The following is a 12260-nucleotide window of genomic DNA, read 5'->3' as shown; positions in this document are numbered from 1 at the left end:
AATGTCAGAAAGGGTGTAGTATGTTATGACGGCAGTCGGGCTCCCGGCGGCCAGCATACCGGCGCCGGAATTCCGACCACTGGCATACCGACAGCTGGGTGAGCGCAAATGAGCCCCTTGCGGGATCGCTGTGGGCACGGTGATGCACTATGTGCGCCACCCTATCTATTCTCCCTCCAGGGGGGTCATGGAACCCCAAGAGGGAGAAAAGCTGTTGGTATGCCGGCCGTCGGGATTCCGGCGTCGGTATGATGATCGTCGGGAGCCCGGCCGCCGGCAAACTGAAGACCACCCGTCAGAAATGCAGGCATTGCTTATCTGATAAGGGTACAGGCAAACACGGATAATGGGCCTAATTCAGTAAGGATTGCAAATTCTGCTAATTAACAGAATTTGTAATCCTTTGGATCGCATGCTGGGCGCCGCCCATCGCTGGGCAAGGCTGCCCAGCATGCTGACCGGCGCCACCCCCTGTTGAACAAGCAGAATTGTGATCGCATTGCTATTTCTGCTTGTTAGCAGAAACTAAGGAAGCCACCTGTCCGCTGCCATCTTCCCGATCACGGCAACTGCATGTAACATCACGCAGCCACCGTGATCACTCCCCCGACCCCCCCCCCCCACCATTTGGCCACCTCCGCCCCCCATTCGTCCCCGCAACGCTCTGTCTCCTCCCTGGAAACTGAGTGTTGCCCGCCCCCCTGCCCCTGATTGACAGGCAGAGGCGATCACATTTTCTGCGCCCCCCCCCCCCGCAGAAAAAAAGGGCACATGCGCAGGACGGGTGCTGCGCATGCACCCACGGGGCGATCATAAAAATTCCAGTTGGATCACGATTTGAAATACAACCTGAATTAGCCCCAATGTCAGGATAGTCAGCACTCACATCTTACTTTCTCCAACCATTTAAGGGTTGTGTACACAATGTTGACACTCCTAATGTTGACATCATCATGTCAGCGTGAGTATGTCAACAAAGTCATAACATGTTTGAATGTTGACATTTCATCCTGATGTCCAAGTATTGACTTATTTTCTCCTGAAGGCTCCAGCAGCATATTCCAGATCCCGGCAGTCATGTGACTGTGACTTTCAGGTCAGAACTCTAATGAGTATTTCTACCCTAGCTATAAGCCCTACCACTATCCTAACTTATGTTATGATTCCAGCACTCTGGTCTGAGGAGATCTTATTGCAAAGACCGGAGCACTGGAACGTAATGCTGGGGAAGGGAGCGGGAATGGAAAATAGCCCCTGGCGCCCTAACTCCGTTGTCTCGCCAGTGCTGTCAGAAATCCCCTGCGAGACTATGGTTGCTTGAGCCCATGGCAGCCGCGTTTGAAGGGCGGATTATGTCTGCCCAACTCCGATGCCCCCTCAGGTCTTAATGGGAGACAAATGGAAATCCGAGACAGGGTGATAACAAGGGGCCCTCTGACTAAACAACCAGGCCAGGGGCTACAAGCTAACTGGAAACTAGAATATGTGCGGAAAAACCACCAGGGAAAAGGACAACCAAAATATCCACTTGTCCACTCTCCTACCCGGCACCGCCGAGTTCCGGAGAGGACTTGTGGAAGCGGAACCCTCCGCAAATGCTCCGAAACAGAATATAAAGATAAAGCGGCTGAGCCGCAACACACGGCAGAGCCGCAACTCACGAACACCACTCGATATTCTCTGGTGATCGTTGAGGACTACAGGGGACCAAACGACTTCTTGGGATGAGATGACAACTCCAAGATACAGGACTTCTGAGGACAGGAATGACCGGACACAGCAGGACTGGAACAGACGTTCAGCAAACCAAAACAGCATGCAGGAAGCTATTACCGGCGTCTGTGTGAAGCACTGAGAAGCATTTAACAAAGAGTCCTCCAATCAGATGCCCCCAGTCTAATTGCCCCAAATGCTGTGCAGCTGCCCTGCTGCACGCCCACAAGACCAGCATGTATGTTGAAATCTGACCCTGCAACGGGGAACGCGGTCCGTCCATGGCGTCCCCGTTGCCAGGGTCCAGGCGGCTCAGCCGCTCGGCGTCCCTGTGTTGCTAGGGAGCCGGTGGCTATGCACGCACAGCGTCCCTAGTTGCTAGGCGCCGGGCCGCGAGGACATCGCGGACCCCGGCGCCTAACAGTACCCCCCCCTTGAGGAGGGGTCAAGGAACCCCTAAAGCCAGGTTTCTGAGGAAATTCTCGAAAAAATGCCCTCTTGAGCCTAGGGGCATGAAGATCCTTATCCAGGACCCAAGACCTTTCCTCCGGACCATAGCCTTTCCAGTGCACTAAAAAATAAAGCCGACCCCGGGACAATTTAGAGTCAAGAACGTTCTCTACCAAGAATTCCTGTTGTCCCTGTACATCCACTGGAGATCTACCCTGAGAGATCCTCCGAGGAAATTTACTGGAAGAAACGTATTGTTTCAACAGGGAACAATGAAAAGTATTTCCAATCTTAAGGGATCTTGGTAAACGTAGCCGAAAGGCAACTGGGTTGACCTTCTTAATAATAAGAAACGGTCCAATAAATTTGGGTCCCAATCTAGCCGAGGATTGTCGAAGCCTGATGTTGCGAATTGACAACCACACCTTATCTCCCACCTTAAAAGTGCAAGGACGTCTGAGCCTGTCAGAAAATTTCTTCTCTCGGAAGGCCGCTTTTCTGAGAGCAAGGTGCACTTTTTTCAAATTGCTCTGAGATGGGAGGTTAAGGTTAGCGAGGAGACTGGAGAATGATGAAAAAAAGAATTGGCTCTGGGGTGAAAACCAAAAACTGAAAAGAATGGAGACTCTTTAGTGGAGGAATGACAAGAATTATTGTAAGCAAATTCAGCCAAAGGGAGAAACTCGGACCAATCATTCTGGAGTTTGGCTGAATACAAGCGCAAATATTGTTTTAATGACTGGTTGACTCGTTCGGTTTGCCCGTTGGATTGTGGGTGGTAACCGGATGTTAACGACAGTTTCATCTTTAATGAGGCACAAAAACATTTCCAGAATTGTGCGATGAATTGTGGACCCCGATCAGAAACAATATCAGTGGGCAACCCATGAAGCCTGAACACATGGCGAAGGAACAAAACTGACAACCCTTGACTAGAAGGCAATCGAGGAAGAGCAATAAAATGAGCCATTTTACTAAAACGGTCCACTACCACCCATATGACTCGGAATCCGGCTGAAAGGGGAAGGTCAACCACAAATTCCATGGAAATATGAGACCATAGCCTGAGAGGAACAGTTAAGGGCATAAGTTGCCCGATAGGCAAGGAACGGGGAACCTTATGCTGTGCACAAACCTGACATGAATAAACAAATTCCTTAACGTCTTTAGAAAGACTAGGCCACCATACTGAGCGAGAGACTAACTCCAATGTCTTAGTGACTCCCGGATGCCCTGAAACTTTGTTGTCATGAAATTCAGTTAAAACAGTGGCTCTCAAAAATTCAGGGACGTAAAGACGACCAGCAGGAGTAAATCTAGGAGCTTGGTGTTGAAGCTGGTTTAACTGGGTAAATAAATCCTGTGTGAGGCCTGCCCGGATGACCGAAGATGGAAGTATGGGGGTAACAACAGGATTGCTATTGTGAACCGGAAGAAAGCTACGTGACAGGGCATCAGCTTTAGTATTCTTGGAACCAGGCCTGAAAGTGATTATAAATTTGAAACGAGTAAAAAATAATGCCCAACGTGCTTGCCGGGCATTAAGCCGTTTAGCTGATTCAATGTATTGCAGGTTCTTATGATCAGTCAAAACTGAAATAGTATGTTTTGCTCCCTCCAGCCAATGCCTCCACTCCTCGAAAGCCCACTTTACCGCCAGTAACTCCCGATTACCAACGTCATAGTTGGAGTCAGCGGAGGAGAATTTCCTGGACATAAAGGCACAAGGATGTAACTCCAGAGACTCCGGATCCTTTTGAGAAAGGACAGCCCCCACTCCAACCTCTGAGGCATCAACCTCCACAACAAAGGGCAATTCCGGATTAGGATGTCTGAGGACTGGAGCCGAGACAAAGGCTTGTTTCAAGGCCCGGAAGGACAACTCAGCTTCATGCGACCAGTTGGTAGGATCCGCTCCTTTCTTTGTCAGAGCCACTATGGGAGCAACCAGGTCAGAAAAAGAATGGATGAACCTCCTATAATAATTCGCAAACCCTAAAAAGCGCTGAATTGCTTTTAAATTGGTGGGTTGCGCCCAATTAAGGATGGCCTGGAGCTTCTTTGGTTCCATGGAAAATCCCTGAGGGGAAATTATGTACCCTAAAAAAGATACTTCCGTGACGTGAAAATCACACTTCTCCAGCTTGGCATATAAATGATTCTCACGTAACTTTTGAAGAACCAGACGCACCTGGGTAACATGTTGTTCCATCGATTCAGAAATCAAGATGTCGTCTAAATAAACGACCACGAATTTCCCTAGGAAGTCACGGAGCACATCATTAATGAGGTCTTGAAAAACTGCTGGAGCATTAGACAGGCCGAATGGCATCACCAGGTATTCGTAGTGACCCGACTGAGTGCTGAAAGCCATCTTCCACTCATCTCCAGATTTAATTCGGATGAGGTTGTAAGCTTCTCTAAGGTCAATTTTAGAAAAAAGCACAGCAGAACGTAACTGATCAAAAAGTACAGAAATTAACGGCAAAGGATAGGTGTTTTTTACTGAGATCTTATTCAGGGCTCTAAAATCAATGCATGGTCTAAGCGAGCCATCCTTTTTCTCCACAAAGATAAAACCTGCACTTAAAGGAGATTTTGATGGTCTAATAAATCCTTACTCTAAGCTCTCCTGAACATAATCATTCATGGCCGAAGTTTCTGGCACGGACAATGCATATAATCTCCCCTTTGGCAATGCGGCACCTGGAACTAGCTCAATAGCACAATCATAAGGCCGATGGGGAGGCAGAATGTCCGCATTGCCTTTGGAGAATACATCGGCAAACTCCTGGTATTCCACAGGAATGAGCTCTGGAATGATAGCTGCTACTCTGACTGGATACGAAATACATTCCTTAGCACAAAATGTACCCCATTGGGAAATCTCCCCGGACCGCCAGTCAATGGTGGGATTATGAAAGGCCAGCCAAGGGTGACCCAGAACAACTGGAACTGCTGGGCAATGTGTTAGGTAGAATTCAATATTTTCGGAATGTAAGGCTCCTACTGTAAGTACTACGGGAGGTGTACGGTGAGTAATTACCCCATTGGAAAGCGGACTCCCATCTAAGCCGTGCATGGTGATACACCTATCCAATGGTAACTGTGGAATGCCTAAGGCCTTAGCCCAAATTAAATCCATAAAGTTTCCTGCAGCTCCACTGTCAACAAAAGCCGACACCAAAGAACTGAGGCTGCCAAAGGAAACCTTAACTGGGACTAAAAGAGAGTTATTTGAGGAGATAAGCTGCAGACCTAGGTGAACCCCCTCACAATTCACCTGGTCAAAGCGTTTCCCGACTTGTTCGGACAATTACGAGCAAAATGTCCCTTACCACCACAGTACAAACAAAGACCGGAATTTTGCCTTCTGGCTTTTTCCTCAGGAGACAGCCGGGAGAGATCCATCTGCATGGGCTCCTCGACGTCCTCTGGAATGGAATAAACACAGGGACTAGACCTTACAGATGTTCCTCTTTCAGCCCTCCGCTCTCTGAGACGACGATCAATCTTTATAGAAAGCTCCATGAGTTTATCGAGAGTCTCAGGAGCGGGGTACTGGAGGAAACTGTCTTTAATAAACTCTGATAAACCGAGGCGAAACTGACTGCGCAGGGCTGGGTCATTCCAGCCACAGTCGTTCGACCAACGGCGAAACTCGGTACAATAAACCTCTGCAGGATTTCTACCTTGTTTGAGAGCGCGCAGCTGACTTTCAGCGGACGCCTCTCTATCTGGGTCATCATACAAGAGCCCTAAAGACTTAAAGAAAGCGTCTACTGACAACAACGCAGGATCCTCTGCTCTTAAACCAAATGCCCAGGTCTGAGGATCCCCCTGGAGTAAAGAAATAATAATCCCAACCCGCTGAGATTCAGTACCAGAGGAAGTAGGTCTTAAACGAAAATAAAGTTTACAGGATTCTTTAAAATTAAAAAATTATTTTCTATTACCAGAAAAACGGTCAGGCAAATGCATCTTTGGTTCAGGGACTACCTTTGGGGAGGCTCGCAAAAGATCTTCCTGCGACCTCACCCGAAGAGAAAGATCCTGAACCATCTGAGTAAGTTCTTGAATCTGATTGACTAAGAGCTGGCCAGGATTTGGCCCTAAACCTGTCGGATTCACGAGGCCAAAAAACTTTAACAAAAACTGAATGAGAAAAAATTAAACCCTGTTTAATTTTAGTTTTTGGTATGGCCGGTAATAATGTTATGATTCCAGTACTCTGGTCTGAGGAGATCTTATTGCAAGGACCGGAGCACTGGAACGTAATGCTGGGGAAGGGAGCGGGAATGGAAAATAGCCCCTGGCGCCCTAACTCCGTTGTCTCGCCCGTGCTGTCAGAAATCCCCTGCGAGACTATGGTTGCTTGAGCCCATGGCAGCCGCGTTTGAAGGGCGGATTATGTCTGCCCAACTCCGATGCCCCCTCAGGTCTTAATGGGAGACAAAGGGAAATCCGAGACAGGGTGATAACAAGGGGCCCTCTGACTAAACAACCAGGCCAGGGGCTACAAGCTAACTGGAAACTAGAATATGTGCGGAAAAACCGCCAGGGAAAAGGACAACCAAAATATCCACTTGTCCACTCTCCTACCCGGCACCGCCGAGTTCCGGAGAGGACTTGTGGAAGCGGAACCCTCCGCAAATGCTCCGAAACAGAATATAAAGATAAAGCGGCTGAGCCGCAACACACGGCAGAGCCGCAACTCACGAACACCACTCGATATTCTCTGGTGATCGTTGAGGACTACAGGGGACCAAACGACTTCTTGGGATGAGATGACAACTCCAAGATACAGGACTTCTGAGGACAGGAATGACCGGACACAGCAGGACTGGAACAGACGTTCAGCAAACCAAAACAGCATGCAGGAAGCTATTACCGGCGTCTGTGTGAAGCACTGAGAAGCATTTAACAAAGAGTCCTCCAATCAGATGCCCCCAGTCTAATTGCCCCAAATGCTGTGCAGCTGCCCTGCTGCACGCCCACAAGACCAGCGTGTATGTTGAAATCTGACCCTGCAACGGGGAACGCGGTCCGTCCATGGCGTCCCCGTTGCCAGGGTCCAGGCGGCTCAGCCGCTCGGCGTCCCTGTGTTGCTAGGGAGCCAGTGGCTACGCACGCACGGCGTCCCTAGTTGCTAGGCGCTGGGCCGCGAGGACATCGCGGACCCCGGCGCCTAACAACTTATAGCGTCTAACTTTACCCCCACCACAGCCCAACCCTATTCCACCCCCCTCCTCCCAACCCTATCCTCCCCCCCACAGCCTAATCCTAACCCCCCCACAGCCTAACCCTAACCACTCCCACACAACCTAACACTAAACTCTCCCACCTGCAGCCTAACCCTAACCTCTCCCCCTGCCGCCTAACCCTAACCCCCCACATCCCGACCCTAACCTCCCCCCTACAGCCTAACCCTACCCTCTCCCCAGCAACCTAACTCTAACCTCTCCCACCTGCAGCCTAACCCTAACCTCTCTCTCCGCAGCCTTACCCTAACCTCTCCCCCCACAGCCTAAACCTAACCCCCCCCACAGCCCAACCCTAATCTCCCCCCTACAGCCTAACCTTACCCCCCGCAACCTAACCCTAACCTCTTCCACCTGCAGCCTAACCCTAACCTCACCCCACCTGCAGCACAACCCTACCGTCTCCCCCTGCAGCCTAACCCTATCCTCTACCACCTGCAGCCTAACTCTAACCTCTCCCCACGCAGCCTAACCCTAACCTCACCCACCTGCAGATTAACCTTAACCTCTCCCCCCACAGAACAACCCTAACCTCTCCCCCCACAACCTAACCATATCATCTCCAACCTGCAGCCTAACCCTAACCTCTCCCCCCACAGCACAACCTTAACCTCTCCCTCCTGCATCCTAACCTCTCCCACCTTGCAGCACCACCCTAACATCTTCCCCCGCAGCCTAATCCTATCCTTTCCCACCTGCAGCCTAACCCTAACCTTTTCCACCCGCAGTCTAACCCTAACTTCCCCCCTGCAGCCTAATCCTAACTTCTCCCTCCGTAGCCTAACCCTAACCATCCCCCACAGCTTAGCCCTGACAACCTGCCAACATTTTGAGAGTGTTGACAACACACCTATTTACATTATGAATATTGACATTGTTATTGTCAACATTTTTTACTACATCACCACTGCAACTACAGTATATAATAAAAATAACGTTAATAACATTGTTCTAGTCAAAACTAAAATAATACAGGAAATCAGACTGTTGGTGTAAAATAACTGATCCTGACTTTCTGATTACATTATTCATAAAATCATAAAACAAATTACATTAATTACAGACCTGATGACATCAGATTGAACCTTTTCAATGTTATTAAATCACAACACTGATTACAGACAGCGCACAACATCCCTTAAAACATCAACAATTACATCATAAATCAACTTGATTAAACTAGTCACCCTAATAAAATAGAATTCAGGAAAGGTTGGTATACCTACCGCTGTGCACTGCTGCGCCTCTACACAACACACAATGTGGGTAACTTAATGAGATTAGCAATTACCTTTTATCTGTCTTATCTGATTACTACCTTTCAGAAATATTAGTAACCGTCCTGTGCTAAGAAATCTGCATAAATCGGTCACAGACACGTAAAGATATTGTCCTACCGCAGAAAACTTTATTTTATTACCAGTTATTTATATAGTATATTTTTGGATTATGGGAAAAAACTGGAGTACCCGGTGGAAACAAACACAGAAATGGGGAGACTAGGGGGTATATTTACTAAAGTACGGGTTTATAGAGGTGGAGATGTTGCCCATAGCAACCATTCAAATTCTACTGTAGCTATTATATTTTAGAAGGTGCTAAATACATTATAAGTAGTATTTGATGTGTTGCTATGGGCAACATCTCCATGTCTATAAACACTTTAATAAATATACCCTTTATACTCCACACAGTTAGGGCCAGTAATGCCAACATTTACACCATCCATGCCATTTTGCAACAAGTCACCATCATCAGTGTGGCATATGCACACAATTGCTGGTTTGCATTAGAGATGAGCGGGTTCGGTTCCTCGGAATCCGAACCCGCCCGAACTTCAGGTTTTTTTACACGGGGCCGAGCGACTCGGATCTTCCCGCCTTGCTCGGTTAACCCGAGCGCGCCCGAACGTCATCATCCCGCTGTCGGATTCTCGCGAGGCTCGTATTCTATCGCGAGACTCGGATTCTATATAAGGAGCCGCGCGTCGCCGCCATTTTCACACGTGCATTGAGATTGATAGGGAGAGGACGTGGCTGGCGTCCTCTCCGTTTAGACTAGAGTACTAGAGAGAGACACAAATTTTGGGGAGCATATTATTAGGAGGAGTACTACTTGCTGCTGATAGTGTGACCAGTGACCACCAGTTTAATTAATCCGTTCTCTGCCTGAAAAAAAACGATACACAGTGTGACACAGTCACATACCATATCTGTGCTCAGCCCAGTGTGCTGCATCATATGTAATACTGTATATCATTATCCTACTGTGCTGAGTGCTCACTGCTCACACAGCTTAATTGTGGGGGAGACTGGGGAGCAGTTATAGCAGGAGTACATATTTTAAGTACAGTGCACACTTTTGCTGCCAGAGTGCCACTGCCAGTGTGACTGACCAGTGACCACTGACCACCAGTATTGTGATTGTCTGCTGACCACCAGTATATTGTGATTGTCTGCCTGAAAAAGTTAAACACTCGTCGTGTGGTGTTTTTATAAACGCATTCTGCAGATAGTGTCCAGCAGGTCCGTCATTACATAATATATACCTGTCCGGCTGCAGTACTAGTGTGATATATATATATTTTAATTTTATCTCATTATCATCCAGTCTATATTAGCAGCAGACACAGTACGGTAGTCCACGGCTGTAGCTACCTCTGTGTCGGCAGTCGCTCGTCCATCCATAATTGTATACCACCTACCCGTGGTTTTTTTTTTTTCTATCTTCTTGATACTAGTAGCTTACTTTAGGAGTCTGCAGTGCTGAGTCTGACAGACAGTGTCCAGCAGGTCCGTCATTACATAATATATACCTGTCCGGCTGCAGTACTAGTGTGATATATATATATATTTTAATTTTATCTCATTATCATCCAGTCTATATTAGCAGCAGACACAGTACGGTAGTCCACGGCTGTAGCTACCTCTGTGTCGGCAGTCGCTCGTCCATCCATAATTGTATACCACCTACCCGTGGTTTTTTTTTTCTATCTTCTTGATACTAGTAGCTTACTTTAGGAGTCTGCAGTGCTGACAGACAGTGTCCAGCAGGTCCGTCATTACATAATATATACCTGTCCGGCTGCAGTACTAGTGTGATATATATATATTTCAATTTTATCTCATTATCATCCAGTCTATATTAGCAGCAGACACAGTACGGTAGTCCACGGCTGTAGCTACCTCTGTGTCGGCAGTCGCTCGTCCATCCATAACTGTATACCACCTACCCGTGGTTTTTTTTTTCTATCTTCTTGATACTAGTAGCTTACTTTAGGAGTCTGCAGTGCTGACAGACAGTGTCCAGCAGGTCCGTCATTACATAATATATACCTGTCCGGCTGCAGTACTAGTGTGATATATATATATATTTTAATTTTATCTCATTATCATCCAGTCTATATTAGCAGCAGACACAGTACGGTAGTCCACGGCTGTAGCTACCTCTGTGTCGGCAGTCGCTCGTCCATCCATAATTGTATACCACCTACCCGTGGTTTTTTTTTCTTTTCTATCTTCTTGATACTAGTAGCTTACTTTAGGAGTCTGCAGTGCTGAGTCTGACAGACAGTGTCCAGCAGGTCCGTCATTACATAATATATACCTGTCCGGCTGCAGTACTAGTGTGATATATATATATATATATTTTAATTTTATCTCATTATCATCCAGTCTATATTAGCAGCAGACACAGTACGGTAGTCCACGGCTGTAGCTACCTCTGTGTCGGCAGTCGCTCGTCATCCATAAGTATACTAGTATCCATCCATCTCCATTGTTTACCTGAGATGCCTTTTAGTTGTGCCTATTAAAATATGGAGAACAAAAATGTTGAGGTTCCAAAATTAGGGAAAGATCAAGATCGACTTCCACCTCGTGCTGAAGCTGCTGCCACTAGTCATGGCCGAGACGATGAAATGCCAGCAACGTTGTCTGCCAAGGCCGATGCCCAATGTCATAGTACAGAGCATGTAAAATCCAAAACACCAAATATCAGTAAAAAAAGGACTCGAAAATCTAAAATAAAATTGTCGGAGGAGAAGCGTAAACTTGCCAATATGCCATTTACCACACGGAGTGGCAAGGAACGGCTGAGGCCCTGGCCTATGTTCATGGCTAGTGGTTCAGCTTCACATGAGGATGGAAGCACTCAGCCTCTCGCTAGAAAAATGAAAAGACTCAAGCTGGCAAAAGCACAGCAAAGAACTGTGCGTTCTTCGAAATCCCAAATCCACAAGGAGAGTCCAATTGTGTCGGTTGCGATGCCTGACCTTCCCAACACTGGACATGAAGAGCATGCGCCTTCCACCATTTGCACGCCCCCTGCAAGTGCTGGAAGGAGCACCCGCAGTCCAGTTCCTGATAGTCAGATTGAAGATGTCAGTGTTGAAGTACACCAGGATGAGGAGGATATGGGTGTTGCTGGCGCTGGGGAGGAAATTGACAAGGAGGATTCTGATGGTGAGGTGGTTTGTTTAAGTCAGGCACCCGGGGAGACACCTGTTGTCCGTGGGAGGAATATGGCCATTGACATGCCTGGTGAAAATACCAAAAAAATCAGCTCTTCGGTGTGGAAGTATTTCAACAGAAATGCGGACAACATTTGTCAAGCCGTGTGTTGCCTTTGTCAAGCTGTAATAAGTAGGGGTAAGGACGTTAACCACCTCGGAACATCCTTCCATTATACGTCACCTGCAGCGCATTCATCATAAGTCAGTGACAAGTTCAAAAACTTTGGGCGACAGCGGAAGCAGTCCACTGACCAGTAAATCCCTTCCTCTTGTAACCAAGCTCACGCAAACCACCCCACCAACTCCCTCAGTGTCAATTTCCT

Source organism: Pseudophryne corroboree, chromosome 3, assembly GCF_028390025.1.
Source record: "Pseudophryne corroboree isolate aPseCor3 chromosome 3, aPseCor3.hap2, whole genome shotgun sequence".
NCBI lineage: Eukaryota > Metazoa > Chordata > Amphibia > Anura > Myobatrachidae > Pseudophryne > Pseudophryne corroboree.
This window is presented reverse-complemented; position numbering follows the sequence as displayed.